The 16,328-nt window shown below is 46.4% G+C and overlaps 1 long non-coding RNA gene across 1 annotated transcript in view; it reads right to left on the bottom strand.

Annotated features, from left to right (window-relative positions):
- Positions 1-16,328, bottom strand: part of LOC125774547 (uncharacterized) — a 114,145-nt gene that overhangs the window by 84,801 nt on the left and 13,016 nt on the right. The window contains exon 2 of the long non-coding RNA XR_007421035.1: positions 12,134-12,301. This is a non-coding gene — a long non-coding RNA (uncharacterized LOC125774547). The remainder of the gene's footprint in view (positions 1-12,133; positions 12,302-16,328) is intronic.

Here is a 16,328-nt window from a genome sequence, read left to right on the forward strand (position 1 = left end):
CCAAGACACATTAGCCGAGACACCTTAGCCAAGACACATTAGCCAAGACACCTTAGCCAAGACACCTTAGCCAAGACACATTAGCCGAGACACATTAGCCAAGACACCTTAGCCAAGACACCTTAGCCAAGACACATTAGCCAAGACACATTAGCCAAGACACCTTAGCCAAGACACCTTAGCCAAGACACCTTAGCCAAGACACCTTAGCCAACACACCTTAGCCAAGACACCTTAGCCAAGACACCTTAGCCAAGACACATTAGCCAAGACATATTAGCCGAGACACCTTAGCCAAGACACCTTAGCCAAGACACCTTAGCCAAGACACATTATCCAAGACACATTAGCCGAGACACATTAGTCAAGACACCTTAGCCAAGACACCTTAGCCAAGACACATTAGCCAAGACACATTAGCCAAGACACATTAGCCAAGACACCTTAGCCAAGAAACATTAGCCAAGACACCTTAGCCAAGACACATTAGCCAAGACACCTTAGCCAAGACACATTAGCCAAGACAAATTAGCCAAGACACATTAGCCAAGACACCTTAGCCAAGACACCTTAGCCAAGACGCATTAGCCAAGACACCTTAGCCAAGACACCTTAGCCAAGACACATTAGCCGAGACACATTAGCCAAGACACATTAGCCAAGACACCTTAGCCAAGACACCTTAGCCAAGACACGTTAGCCAAGACACTTTAGCCAAGTTACCTTAGCCAAGACACATTAGCCAAGACACCTTAGCCAAGACACATTAGCCAAGACACATTAGCCAAGACACATTAGCCGAGACACATTAGCCAAGACACCTTAGCCAAGACACATTAGCCAAGACGCATTAGCCAAGACACATTAGCCAAGACACATTAGCCAAGACACATTAGCCAAGACACCATAGCCGAGACACATTAGCCAAGACACATTAGCCAAGACACCTTAGCCAAGACACATTAGCCAAGACACATTAGCCGAGACACCTTAGCCAAGACACCTTAGCCAAGACACATTAGCCAAGACACCTTAGCCAAGACAGCTTAGCCAAGACACATTAGCCAAGACACCTTAGCCAAGACACATTAGCCAAGACACATTAGCCAAGACACATTAGCCAAGACACCTTAGCCAAGACACCTTAGCCAAGACACATTAGCCAAGACGCATTAGCCAAGACACATTAGCCAAGACACATTAGCCAAGACACGTTAGCCAAGACACCATAGCCGAGACACATTAGCCAAGACACATTAGCCAAGACACATTAGCCAAGACACATTAGCCAAGACACATTAGCCGAGACACCTTAGCCAAGACACCTTAGCCAAGACACATTAGCCAAGACACCTTAGCCAAGACACCTTAGCCAAGACACCTTAGCCAAGACACCTTAGCCAAGACACATTAGCCAAGACACCTTAGCCAAGACACCTTAGCCAAGACACTTTAGCCAAGACACATTAGCCGAGACACCTAAGCCGAGACACCTTAGCCAAGACACCTTAGCCAAGACACCTTAGCCAAGACACATTATCCAAGACACATTAGCCGAGACACATTAGCCAAGACACCTTAGCCAAGACACCTTAGCCAAGACACATTAGCCAAGACACATTAGCCAAGACACCTTAGCCAAGACACCTTAGCCAAGACACCTTAGCCAAGACACCTTAGCCAACACACCTTAGCCAAGACACCTTAGCCAAGACACCTTAGCCAAGACACCTTAGCCAAGACACATTAGCCAAGACACATTAGCCAAGACACATTAGCCGAGACACATTAGCCAAGACACATTAGCCAAGACACATTAGCCAAGACACATTAGCCAAGACACCTTAGCCAAGACACATTAGCCAAGACACATTAGCCAAGACACCTTAGCCAAGACACATTAGCCAAGACACCTTAGCCAAGACACATTAGAAAAGACACATTAGCCAAGACACCTTAGCCAAGACACCTTAGCCAAGACACCTTAGCCAAGACACCTTAGCCAAGACACATTAGCCAAGACACATTAGCCGAGACACCTAAGCCGAGACACCTTAGCCAAGACGCCTTAGCCAAGACACATTAGCCAAGACACATTATCCAAGACACATTAGCCGAGACACATTAGCCGAGACACATTAGCCAAGACACCTTAGCCAAGACACCTTAGCCAAGACACATTAGCCAAGACACATTAGCCAAGACACCTAAGCCAAGACACCTTAGCCAAGACACCTTAGCCAAGACACCTTAGCCAAGACACCTTAGCCAAGACACCTTAGCCAAGACACATTAGCCAAGACACCTTAGCCAAGACACCTTAGCCAAGACACATTAGCCAAGACACATTAGCCAAGACACATTAGCCGAGACACATTAGCCAAGACACATTAGCCAAGACACATTAGCCAAAACACATTAGCCAAGACACCTTAGCCAAGACACATTAGCCAAGACACCTTAGCCAAGACACCTTAGCCAAGACATATTAGCAAAGACACCTTAGCCAAGACACCTTAGCCAAGACACATTAGCCAAGACACCTTAGCCAAGACACATTAGCCAAGACACCTTAGCCAAGACACATTAGCCAAGACACATTAGCCAAGACACCTTAGCCAAGACACCTTAGCCAAGACACCTTAGCCAAGACACATTAGCCAACACACCTTAGCCAAGACACCTTAGCCAAGACACATTAGCCAAGACACCTTAGCCAAGACACCTTAGCCAAGACACATTAGCCAAGACACCTTAGCCAAGACACATTAGTCAAGACACATTAGCCAAGACACATTAGCCAAGACACCTTAGCCAAGACACCTTAGCCAAGACACATTAGCCAAGACACATAAGCCAAGACACCTTAGCCAAGACACCTTAGCCAAGACACCTTAGCCAAGACACATTAGCCAAGACACATTAGCCAAGACACCTTAGCCAAGACACATTAGCCAAGACAAATTAGCCAAGACACATTAGCCAAGACACCTTAGCCAAGACACCTTAGCCAAGACACATTAGCCAAGACACCTTAGCCAAGACACCTTAGCCAAGACACATTAGGCAAGACACCTTAGCCAAGACACATTAGCCAAGACACCTTAGCCAAGACACCTTAGCCAAAACACGTTAGCCAAGACACTTTAGCCAAGACACCTTAGCCAAGACACATTAGCCAAGACACCTTAGCCAAGACACATTAGCCAAGACACATTAGCCAAGACACATTAGCCAAGACACCTTAGCCAAGACACCTTAGCCAAGACACTTTAGCCAAGACACATTAGCTAAGACACCTTAGCCAAGACACATTAGCCAAGACACATTAGCCAAGACACATTAGCCAAGACACCTTAGCATAGACACATTAGCCAAGACACATTAGCCAAGACACATTAGCCGAGACACCTTAGCCAAGACACCTTAGCCAAGACACCTTAGCCAAGACACATTAGCCAAGACACCTTAGCCAAGACACCTTAGCCAAGACACATTAGCCAAGACACCATAGCCAAGACACCTTAGCCAAGACACATTAGCCAAGACACCTTAGCCAAGACACATTAGCCAAGACACCTTAGCCAAGACACATTAGCCAAGACACATTAGCCAAGACACCTTAGCCAAGACACCTTAGCCAAGACACATTAGCCAAGACATATTAGCCGAGACACCTTAGCCAAGACACCTTAGCCAAAACACCTTAGCCAAGACACATTATCCAAGACACATTAGCCGAGACACATTAGTCAAGACACCTTAGCCAAGACACCTTAGCCAAGACACATTAGCCAAGACACATTAGCCAAGACACATTAGCCAAGACACCTTAGCCAAGAAACATTAGCCAAGACACCTTAGCCAAGACACATTAGCCAAGACACCTTAGCCAAGACACATTAGCCAAGACAAATTAGCCAAGACACATTAGCCAAGACACCTTAGCCAAGACACCTTAGCCAAGACGCATTAGCCAAGACACCTTAGCCAAGACACCTTAGCCAAGACACATTAGCCGAGACACCTTAGCCAAGACACATTAGCCAAGACACCTTAGCCAAGACACCTTAGCCAAGACACGTTAGCCAAGACACTTTAGCCAAGTTACCTTAGCCAAGACACATTAGCCAAGACACCTTAGCCAAGACACATTAGCCAAGACACATTAGCCAAGACACATTAGAAAAGACACCTTAGCCAAGACACCTTAGCCAAGACACATTAGCCAAGACGCATTAGCCAAGACACATTAGCCAAGACACATTAGCCAAGACACATTAGCCAAGACACCATAGCCGAGACACATTAGCCAAGACACATTAGCCAAGACACCTTAGCCAAGACACATTAGCCAAGACACATTAGCCGAGACACCTTAGCCAAGACACCTTAGCCAAGACACATTAGCCAAGACACCTTAGCCAAGACAGCTTAGCCAAGACACATTAGCCAAGACACCTTAGCCAAGACACATTAGCCAAGACACATTAGCCAAGACACATTAGCCAAGACACCTTAGCCAAGACACCTTAGCCAAGACACATTAGCCAAGACGCATTAGCCAAGACACATTAGCCAAGACACATTAGCCAAGACACGTTAGCCAAGACACCATAGCCGAGACACATTAGCCAAGACACATTAGCCAAGACACATTAGCCAAGACACATTAGCCAAGACACATTAGCCGAGACACCTTAGCCAAGACACCTTAGCCAAGACACATTAGCCAAGACACCTTAGCCAAGACACCTTAGCCAAGACACCTTAGCCAAGACACCTTAGCCAAGACACATTAGCCAAGACACCTTAGCCAAGACACCTTAGCCAAGACACTTTAGCCAAGACACATTAGCCGAGACACCTAAGCCGAGACACCTTAGCCAAGACACCTTAGCCAAGACACCTTAGCCAAGACACAATATCCAAGACACATTAGCCGAGACACATTAGCCAAGACACCTTAGCCAAGACACCTTAGCCAAGACACATTAGCCAAGACACATTAGCCAAGACACCTTAGCCAAGACACCTTAGCCAAGACACCTTAGCCAAGACACCTTAGCCAACACACCTTAGCCAAGACACCTTAGCCAAGACACCTTAGCCAAGACACCTTAGCCAAGACACATTAGCCAAGACACATTAGCCAAGACACATTAGCCGAGACACATTAGCCAAGACACATTAGCCAAGACACATTAGCCAAGACACATTAGCCAAGACACCTTAGCCAAGACACATTAGCCAAGACACATTAGCCAAGACACCTTAGCCAAGACACATTAGCCAAGACACCTTAGCCAAGACACATTAGAAAAGACACATTAGCCAAGACACCTTAGCCAAGACACATTAGCCAAGACACCTTAGCCAAGACACCTTAGCCAAGACACATTAGCCAAGACACATTAGCCGAGACACCTAAGCCGAGACACCTTAGCCAAGACGCCTTAGCCAAGACACATTAGCCAAGACACATTATCCAAGACACATTAGCCGAGACACATTAGCCGAGACACATTAGCCAAGACACCTTAGCCAAGACACCTTAGCCAAGACACATTAGCCAAGACACATTAGCCAAGACACCTAAGCCAAGACACCTTAGCCAAGACACCTTAGCCAAGACACCTTAGCCAAGACACCTTAGCCAAGACACCTTAGCCAAGACACATTAGCCAAGACACATTAGCCGAGACACCTTAGCCAAGACACCTTAGCCAAGACACATTAGCCAAGACACATTAGCCAAGACACATTAGCCGAGACACATTAGCCAAGACACATTAGCCAAGACACATTAGCCAAAACACATTAGCCAAGACACCTTAGCCAAGACACATTAGCCAAGACACCTTAGCCAAGACACCTTAGCCAAGACACATTAGCAAAGACACCTTAGCCAAGACACCTTAGCCAAGACACATTAGCCAAGACACCTTAGCCAAGACACATTAGCCAAGACACCTTAGCCAAGACACATTAGCCAAGACACATTAGCCAAGACACCTTAGCCAAGACACCTTAGCCAAGACACCTTAGCCAAGACACATTAGCCAACACACCTTAGCCAAGACACCTTAGCCAAGACACATTAGCCAAGACACCTTAGCCAAGACACCTTAGCCAAGACACATTAGCCAAGACACCTTAGCCAAGACACATTAGTCAAGACACATTAGCCAAGACACATTAGCCAAGACACCTTAGCCAAGACACCTTAGCCAAGACACATTAGCCAAGACACATAAGCCAAGACACCTTAGCCAAGACACCTTAGCCAAGACACCTTAGCCAAGACACATTAGCCAAGACACATTAGCCAAGACACCTTAGCCAAGACACATTAGCCAAGACAAATTAGCCAAGACACATTAGCCAAGACACCTTAGCCAAGACACCTTAGCCAAGACACATTAGCCAAGACACCTTAGCCAAGACACCTTAGCCAAGACACATTAGGCAAGACACCTTAGCCAAGACACATTAGCCAAGACACCTTAGCCAAGACACCTTAGCCAAAACACGTTAGCCAAGACACTTTAGCCAAGACACCTTAGCCAAGACACATTAGCCAAGACACCTTAGCCAAGACACATTAGCCAAGACACATTAGCCAAGACACATTAGCCAAGACACCTTAGCCAAGACACCTTAGCCAAGACACTTTAGCCAAGACACATTAGCTAAGACACCTTAGCCAAGACACATTAGCCAAGACACATTAGCCAAGACACATTAGCCAAGACACCTTAGCCAAGACACATTAGCCAAGACACATTAGCCAAGACACATAAGCCGAGACACCTTAGCCAAGACACCTTAGCCAAGACACCTTAGCCAAGACACATTAGCCAAGACACCTTAGCCAAGACACCTTAGCCAAGACACATTAGCCAAGACACCATAGCCAAGACACATTAGCCAAGACACATTAGCCAAGACACCTTAGCCAAGACACCTTAGCCAAGACACCTTAGCCAAGACACATAAGCCAAGACACATTAGCCGAGACACATTAGCCAAGACACATTAGCCAAGACACCTTAGCCAAGACACCTTAGCCAAGACACATTAGCCGAGACACATTAGCCAAGACACCTTAGCCAAGACACCTTAGCCAAGACACATTAGCCAAGACACCTTAGCCAAGACACATTAGTCAAGACACATTAGCCAAGACACATTAGCCAAGACACCTTAGCCAAGACACCTTAGCCAAGACACATTAGCCAAGACACCTTAGCCAAGACACCTTAGCCAAGACACATTAGCCAAGACACCTTAGCCAAGACACATTAGCCAAGACACCTTACCCAAGACACCTTAGCCAAGACACCTTAGCCAAGACACTTAAGCCAAGACACATTAGCCAAGACACATTAGCCAAGACACCTTAGCCAAGACACCTTAGCCAAGACACATTAGCCAAGACACTTTAGCCAAGACACATTAGCCAAGACACATTAGCCAAGACACCTTAGCCAAGACACCTTAGCCAAGACACATTAGCCAAGACACATTAGCCAAGACACATTAGCCAAGACACCTTAGCCAAGACACCTTAGCCAAGACACATTAGCCAAGACACATAAGCCAAGACACCTTAGCCAAGACACCTTAGCCAAGACACCTTAGCCAAGACACATTAGCCAAGACACCTTAGCCAAGACACATTAGCCAAGACACATTAGCCAAGACACATTAGCCAAGACACATTAGCCAAGACACCTTAGCCAAGACACCTTAGCCAAGACACTTTAGCCAAGACACATTAGCTAAGACACCTTAGCCAAGACACATTAGCCAAGACACATTAGCCAAGACACATTAGCCAAGACACCTTAGCCAAGACACATTAGCCAAGACACATTAGCCAAGACACCTTAGCCAAGACACATTAGCCAAGACACATTAGCCAAGACACCTTAGCAAAGACACCTTAGCCAAGACACCTTAGCCAAGACACCTTAGCCAAGACACATTAGCCAAGACACATTAGCCAAGACACCTTAGCCAAGACACCTTAGCCAAGACACATTAGCCAAGACACTTTAGCCAAGACACATTAGCCAAGACACATTAGCCAAGACACCTTAGCCAAGACACCTTAGCCAAGACACCTTAGCCAACACACCTTAGCCAAGACACATTAGCCAAGACACCTTAGCCAAGACACATTAGCCAAGACACCTTAGCCAAGACACATTAACCAAGACACATTAGCCAAGACACCTTAGCCAAGACACCTTAGCCAAGACACATTAGCCAAGACACATTAGCCAAGACACCTTAGCCAAGACACCTTAGCCAAGACACCTTAGCCAAGACACATTAGCCAAGACACATTAGCCAAGACACATTAGCCAAGACACCTTAGCCAAGACACCTTAGCCAAGACACATTAGCCAAGACACCTTAGCCAAGACACCTTAGCCAAGACACCTTAGCCAAGACACCTTAGAAAAGGCACTTTAGCCAAGACGCATTTGCCAAGACACCTTAGCCAAGACACATTAGCCAAGACACCTTAGCCAAGACACCTTAGCCAAGACACATTAGCCAAGACACCTTAGCCAAGACACATTACCCAAGACACCTTAGCCAAGACACATTAGCCAAGACACCTTAGCCAAGACACCTTAGCCAAGACACATTAGCCAAGACACCTTAGCCAAGACACATTAGCCAAGACACCTTACCCAAGACACCTTAGCCAAGACACCTTAGCCAAGACACTTAAGCCAAGACACATTAGCCAAGACACATTAGCCAAGACACCTTAGCCAAGACACCTTAGCCAAGACACATTAGCCAAGACACTTTAGCCAAGACACATTAGCCAAGACACATTAGCCAAGACACCTTAGCCAAGACACCTTAGCCAAGACACCTTAGCCAACACACCTTAGCCAAGACACATTAGCCAAGACACCTTAGCCAAGACACATTAGCCAAGACACCTTAGCCAAGACACATTAACCAAGACACATTAGCCAAGACACCTTAGCCAAGACACCTTAGCCAAGACACATTAGCCAAGACACATTAGCCAAGACACCTTAGCCAAGACACCTTAGCCAAGACACCTTAGCCAAGACACCTTAGCCAAGACACATTAGCCAAGACACATTAGCCAAGACACCTTAGCCAAGACACCTTAGCCAAGACACATTAGCCAAGACACCTTAGCCAAGACACCTTAGCCAAGACACCTTAGCCAAGACACCTTAGAAAAGGCACTTTAGCCAAGACGCATTTGCCAAGACACCTTAGCCAAGACACATTAGCCAAGACACCTTAGCCAAGACACCTTAGCCAAGACACATTAGCCAAGACACATTAGCCAAGACACCTTAGCCAAGACACATTAGCCAAGACACCTTAGCCAAGACACATTAGCGAAGACACCTTAGCCAAGACACATTAGCCAACACACCTTAGCCAAGACACCTTAGCCAAGACACCTTAGCCAAGACACATTAGCCAAGACACATTAGCCAAGACACCTTAGCCAAGACACCTTAGCCAAGACACATTAGCCAAGACACATTAGCCAAGACACATTAGCCAAGACACATTAGCCAAGACACCTTAGCCAAGACACCTTAGCCAAGACACTTTAGCCAAGACACATTAGCTAAGACACCTTAGCCAAGACACATTAGCCAAGACACATTAGCCAAGACACATTAGCCAAGACACATTAGCCAAGACACATTAGCCGAGACACCTTAGCCAAGACACCTTAGCCAAGACACCTTAGCCAAGACACATTAGCCAAGACACCTTAGCCAAGACACCTTAGCCAAGACACCTTAGCCAAGACACCTTAGCCAAGACACCTTAGCCAAGATACCTTAGCCAAGACACATTAGCCAAGACACATTAGCCGAGACACCTTAGCCAAGACACCTTAGCCAAGACACATTAGCCAAGACACATTAGCCAAGACACATTAGCCGAGACACATTAGCCAAGACACATTAGCCAAGACACATTAGCCAAAACACATTAGCCAAGACACCTTAGCCAAGACACATTAGCCAAGACACCTTAGCCAAGACACCTTAGCCAAGACATATTAGCAAAGACACCTTAGCCAAGACACCTTAGCCAAGACACATTAGCCAAGACACCTTAGCCAAGACACATTAGCCAAGACACCTTAGCCAAGACACATTAGCCAAGACACATTAGCCAAGACACCTTAGCCAAGACACCTTAGCCAAGACACCTTAGCCAAGACACATTAGCCAACACACCTTAGCCAAGACACCTTAGCCAAGACACCTTAGCCAAGACACATTAGCCAAGACACATTAGCCAAGACACCTTAGCCAAGACACCTTAGCCAAGACACATTAGCCAAGACACATTAGCCAAGACACATTAGCCAAGACACCTTAGCCAAGACACCTTAGCCAAGACACATTAGCCAAGACACATAAGCCAAGACACCTTAGCCAAGACACCTTAGCCAAGACACCTTAGCCAAGACACATTAGCCAAGACACATTAGCCAAGACACCTTAGCCAAGACACATTAGCCAAGACAAATTAGCCAAGACACATTAGCCAAGACACCTTAGCCAAGACACCTTAGCCAAGACACATTAGCCAAGACACCTTAGCCAAGACACCTTAGCCAAGACACATTAGGCAAGACACCTTAGCCAAGACACATTAGCCAAGACACCTTAGCCAAGACACCTTAGCCAAAACACGTTAGCCAAGACACTTTAGCCAAGACACCTTAGCCAAGACACATTAGCCAAGACACCTTAGCCAAGACACATTAGCCAAGACACATTAGCCAAGACACATTAGCCAAGACACCTTAGCCAAGACACCTTAGCCAAGACACTTTAGCCAAGACACATTAGCTAAGACACCTTAGCCAAGACACATTAGCCAAGACACATTAGCCAAGACACATTAGCCAAGACACCTTAGCCAAGACACATTAGCCAAGACACATTAGCCAAGACACATTAGCCGAGACACCTTAGCCAAGACACCTTAGCCAAGACACCTTAGCCAAGACACATTAGCCAAGACACCTTAGCCAAGACACCTTAGCCAAGACACATTAGCCAAGACACCATAGCCAAGACACATTAGCCAAGACACATTAGCCAAGACACCTTAGCCAAGACACCTTAGCCAAGACACCTTAGCCAAGACACATAAGCCAAGACACATTAGCCGAGACACATTAGCCAAGACACATTAGCCAAGACACCTTAGCCAAGACACCTTAGCCAAGACACATTAGCCGAGACACATTAGCCAAGACACCTTAGCCAAGACACCTTAGCCAAGACACATTAGCCAAGACACCTTAGCCAAGACACATTAGTCAAGACACATTAGCCAAGACACATTAGCCAAGACACCTTAGCCAAGACACCTTAGCCAAGACACATTAGCCAAGACACCTTAGCCAAGACACCTTAGCCAAGACACATTAGCCAAGACACCTTAGCCAAGACACATTAGCCAAGACACCTTACCCAAGACACCTTAGCCAAGACACCTTAGCCAAGACACTTAAGCCAAGACACATTAGCCAAGACACATTAGCCAAGACACCTTAGCCAAGACACCTTAGCCAAGACACATTAGCCAAGACACTTTAGCCAAGACACATTAGCCAAGACACATTAGCCAAGACACCTTAGCCAAGACACCTTAGCCAAGACACATTAGCCAAGACACATTAGCCAAGACACATTAGCCAAGACACCTTAGCCAAGACACCTTAGCCAAGACACATTAGCCAAGACACATAAGCCAAGACACCTTAGCCAAGACACCTTAGCCAAGACACCTTAGCCAAGACACATTAGCCAAGACACATTAGCCAAGACACCTTAGCCAAGACACATTAGCCAAGACACATTAGCCAAGACACATTAGCCAAAACACCTTAGCCAAGACACCTTAGCCAAGACACTTTAGCCAAGACACATTAGCTAAGACACCTTAGCCAAGACACATTAGCCAAGACACATTAGCCAAGACACATTAGCCAAGACACCTTAGCCAAGACACATTAGCCAAGACACATTAGCCAAGACACCTTAGCCAAGACACATTAGCCAAGACACATTAGCCAAGACACCTTAGCAAAGACACCTTAGCCAAGACACATTAGCCAAGACACCTTAGCCAAGACACATTAGCCAAGACACATTAGCCAAGACACCTTAGCCAAGACACCTTAGCCAAGACACATTAGCCAAGACACTTTAGCCAAGACACATTAGCCAAGACACATTAGCCAAGACACCTTAGCCAAGACACCTTAGCCAACACACCTTAGCCAACACACCTTAGCCAAGACACATTAGCCAAGACACCTTAGCCAAGACACATTAGCCAAGACACCTTAGCCAAGACACATTAACCAAGACACATTAGCCAAGACACCTTAGCCAAGACACCTTAGCCAAGACACATTAGCCAAGACACATTAGCCAAGACACCTTAGCCAAGACACCTTAGCCAAGACACCTTAGCCAAGACACCTTAGCCAAGACACCTTAGCCAAGACACATTAGCCAAGACACATTAGCCAAGACACCTTAGCCAAGACACCTTAGCCAAGACACATTAGCCAAGACACCTTAGCCAAGACACCTTAGCCAAGACACCTTAGCCAAGACACCTTAGAAAAGGCACTTTAGCCAAGACGCATTTGCCAAGACACCTTAGCCAAGACACATTAGCCAAGACACCTTAGCCAAGACACCTTAGCCAAGACACATTAGCCAAGACACATTAGCCAAGACACCTTAGCCAAGACACCTTAGCCAAGACACATTAGCCAAGACACCTTAGCCAAGACACCTTAGCCAAGACACATTAGCCAAGACACCTTAGCCAAGACACATTAGCCAAGACACCTTACCCAAGACACCTTAGCCAAGACACCTTAGCCAAGACACTTAAGCCAAGACACATTAGCCAAGACACATTAGCCAAGACACCTTAGCCAAGACACCTTAGCCAAGACACATTAGCCAAGACACTTTAGCCAAGACACATTAGCCAAGACACATTAGCCAAGACACCTTAGCCAAGACACCTTAGCCAAGACACCTTAGCCAACACACCTTAGCCAAGACACATTAGCCAAGACACCTTAGCCAAGACACATTAGCCAAGACACCTTAGCCAAGACACATTAACCAAGACACATTAGCCAAGACACCTTAGCCAAGACACCTTAGCCAAGACACATTAGCCAAGACACATTAGCCAAGACACCTTAGCCAAGACACCTTAGCCAAGACACCTTAGCCAAGACACCTTAGCCAAGACACATTAGCCAAGACACATTAGCCAAGACACCTTAGCCAAGACACCTTAGCCAAGACACATTAGCCAAGACACCTTAGCCAAGACACCTTAGCCAAGACACCTTAGCCAAGACACCTTAGAAAAGGCACTTTAGCCAAGACGCATTTGCCAAGACACCTTAGCCAAGACACATTAGCCAAGACACCTTAGCCAAGACACCTTAGCCAAGACACATTAGCCAAGACACATTAGCCAAGACACCTTAGCCAAGACACATTAGCCAAGACACCTTAGCCAAGACACATTAGCGAAGACACCTTAGCCAAGACACATTAGCCAAGACACATTAGCCAAGACACCTTAGCCAAGACACATTAGCCAAGACACCTTAGCCAAGACACATTAGCCAAGACACCTTAGCCAAGACACATTAGCCAAGACACCTTAGCCAAGACACCTTAGCCAAGACACTTTAGCCAAGACACATTAGCCAAGACACCTTAGCCAAGACACCTTAGCCAAGACACCTTAGCCAAGACACCTTAGCCAACACACCTTAGCCAAGACACATTAGCCAAGACACCTTAGCCAAGACACATTAGCCAAGACACCTTAGCCAAGACACATTAGCCAAGACACCTTAGCAAAGACACATTAGCCAAGACACCTTAGCAAAGACACATTATCCAAGACACATTAACCAAGACACATTAGCCAAGACACCTTAGCCAAGACACATTAGCCAAGACACCTTAGCCAAGACACATTAGCCAAGACACATGAGCAAAGACACCTTAGCCAAGACACATTAGCCAAGACACCTTAGCCAAGACACATTAGCCAAGACACCTTAGCCAAGACACATTAGCCAAGACACCTTAGCCAAGACACATTAGCCAAGACACATTAGCCAAGACACCTTAGCAAAGACACCTTAGCCAAGACACCTTAGCCAAGACACCTTAGCCAAGACACATTAGCCAAGACACATTAGCCAAGACACCTTAGCCAAGACACCTTAGCCAAAACACTTTAGCCAAGACACATTAGCCAAGACACATTAGCCAAGACACCTTAGCCAAGACACCTTAGCCAAGACACATTAGCCAAGACACATTAGCCAAGACACCTTAGCCAAGACACTTTAGCCAAGACACATTAGCCAAGACACATTAGCCAAGACACCTTAGCCAAGACACCTTAGCCAAGACACATTAGCCAAGACACCTTAGCCAAGACACCTTAGCCAAGACACCTTAGCCAAGACACATTAGCCAAGACACCTTAGCCAAGACACATTAATCAAGACACATTAGCCAAGACACCTTAGCCAAGACACATTAGCCAAGACACATTAGCCAAGACACCTTAGCCAAGACACCTTAGCCAAGACACCTTAGCCAAGACACATTAGCCAAGACACATTAGCCAAGACACCTAAGCCAAGACACCTTAGCCAAGACACATTAGCCAAGACACCTTAGCCAAGACACCTTAGCCAAGACACCTTAGCCAAGACACCTTAGCCAAGGCACTTTAGCCAAGACGCATTTGCCAAGACACCTTAGCCTAGACACATTAGCCAAGACACCTTAGCCAAGACACCTTAGCCAAGACGCATTAGCCAAGACACATTAGCCAAGACACATTAGCAAAGACACCTTAGCCAAGACACCTTAGCCAAGACACATTAGCCAAGACACATTAGCCAAGACACATTAGCCAAGACACCTTAGCCAAGACACATTAGCCAAGACACCTTAGCCAAGACACATTAGCGAAGACACCTTAGCCAAGACACATTAGCCAAGACACATTAGCCAAGACACCTTAGCCAAGACACATTAGCCAAGACACCTTAGCCAAGACACATTAGCCAAGACACCTTAGCCAAGACACCTTAGCCAAGACACATTAGCCAAGACACCTTAGCCAAGACACATTAGCCAAGACACATTAGCCGAGACACATTAGCCAAGACACCTTAGCCAACACACCTTAGCCAAGACACCTTAGCCAAGACACATTAGCCAAGACACATAAGCCAAGACACATTAGCCAAGACACCTTAGCCAAGACACATTAGCCAAGACACATTAGCCAAGACACATTAGCCGAGACACCTTAGCCACGACACTTTAGCCAAGACACATTAGCCAAGACACATTAGCCAAGACACCTTAGCCAAGACACCTTAGCCAAGACACCTTAGCCAAGACACCTTAGCCAAGACACCTTAGCCAAGACACCTTAGCCAAGACACCTTAGCCAAGACACCTTAGCCAAGATACATTAGCCAAGACACCTTAGCCAAGACACCTTAGCCAAGACACATTAGCCAAGACACATAAGCCAAGACACATTAGCCAAGACACCTTAGCCAAGACACATTAGCCAAGACACATTAGCCAAGACACATTAGCCGAGACACCTTAGCCACGACACTTTAGCCAAGACACATTAGCCAAGACACATTAGCCAAGACACCTTAGCCAAGACACCTTCGCCAAGACACCTTAGCCAAGACACCTTAGCCAAGACACCTTAGCCAAGACACCTTAGCCAAGACACCTTAGCCAAGACACATTAGCCAAGACACATTAGCCAAGACACCTTAGCCAAGACACCTTAGCCAAGATACATTAGCCAAGACACCTTAGCCAAGACACATTAGCCAAGACACCTTAGCCAAGACACCTTAGCCAAGACACCTTAGCCAAGACACATTAGCCAAGACACCTTAGCCAAGACACATTAGCCAAGACACCTTAGCCGAGACACATTAGCCAAGACACCTTAGCCAAGACACCTTAGCCAAGACACCTTAGCCAAGACACATTAGCCAAGACACATTAGCCGAGACACCTTAGCCAAGACACCTTAGCCAAGACACATTAGCCAAGACACATTAGCCGAGACACATTAGCCAAGACACCTTAGCCAAGACACCTTAGCCAAGACACATTAGCCAAGACACCTTAGCCAAGACACATTAGCCAAGACACATTAGCCAA

The sequence above is a fragment of the Anopheles funestus genome, unplaced genomic scaffold, assembly GCF_943734845.2.
Source record: "Anopheles funestus unplaced genomic scaffold, idAnoFuneDA-416_04 scaffold_27_ctg1, whole genome shotgun sequence".
Classification (NCBI taxonomy): Eukaryota; Metazoa; Arthropoda; class Insecta; order Diptera; family Culicidae; genus Anopheles; species Anopheles funestus.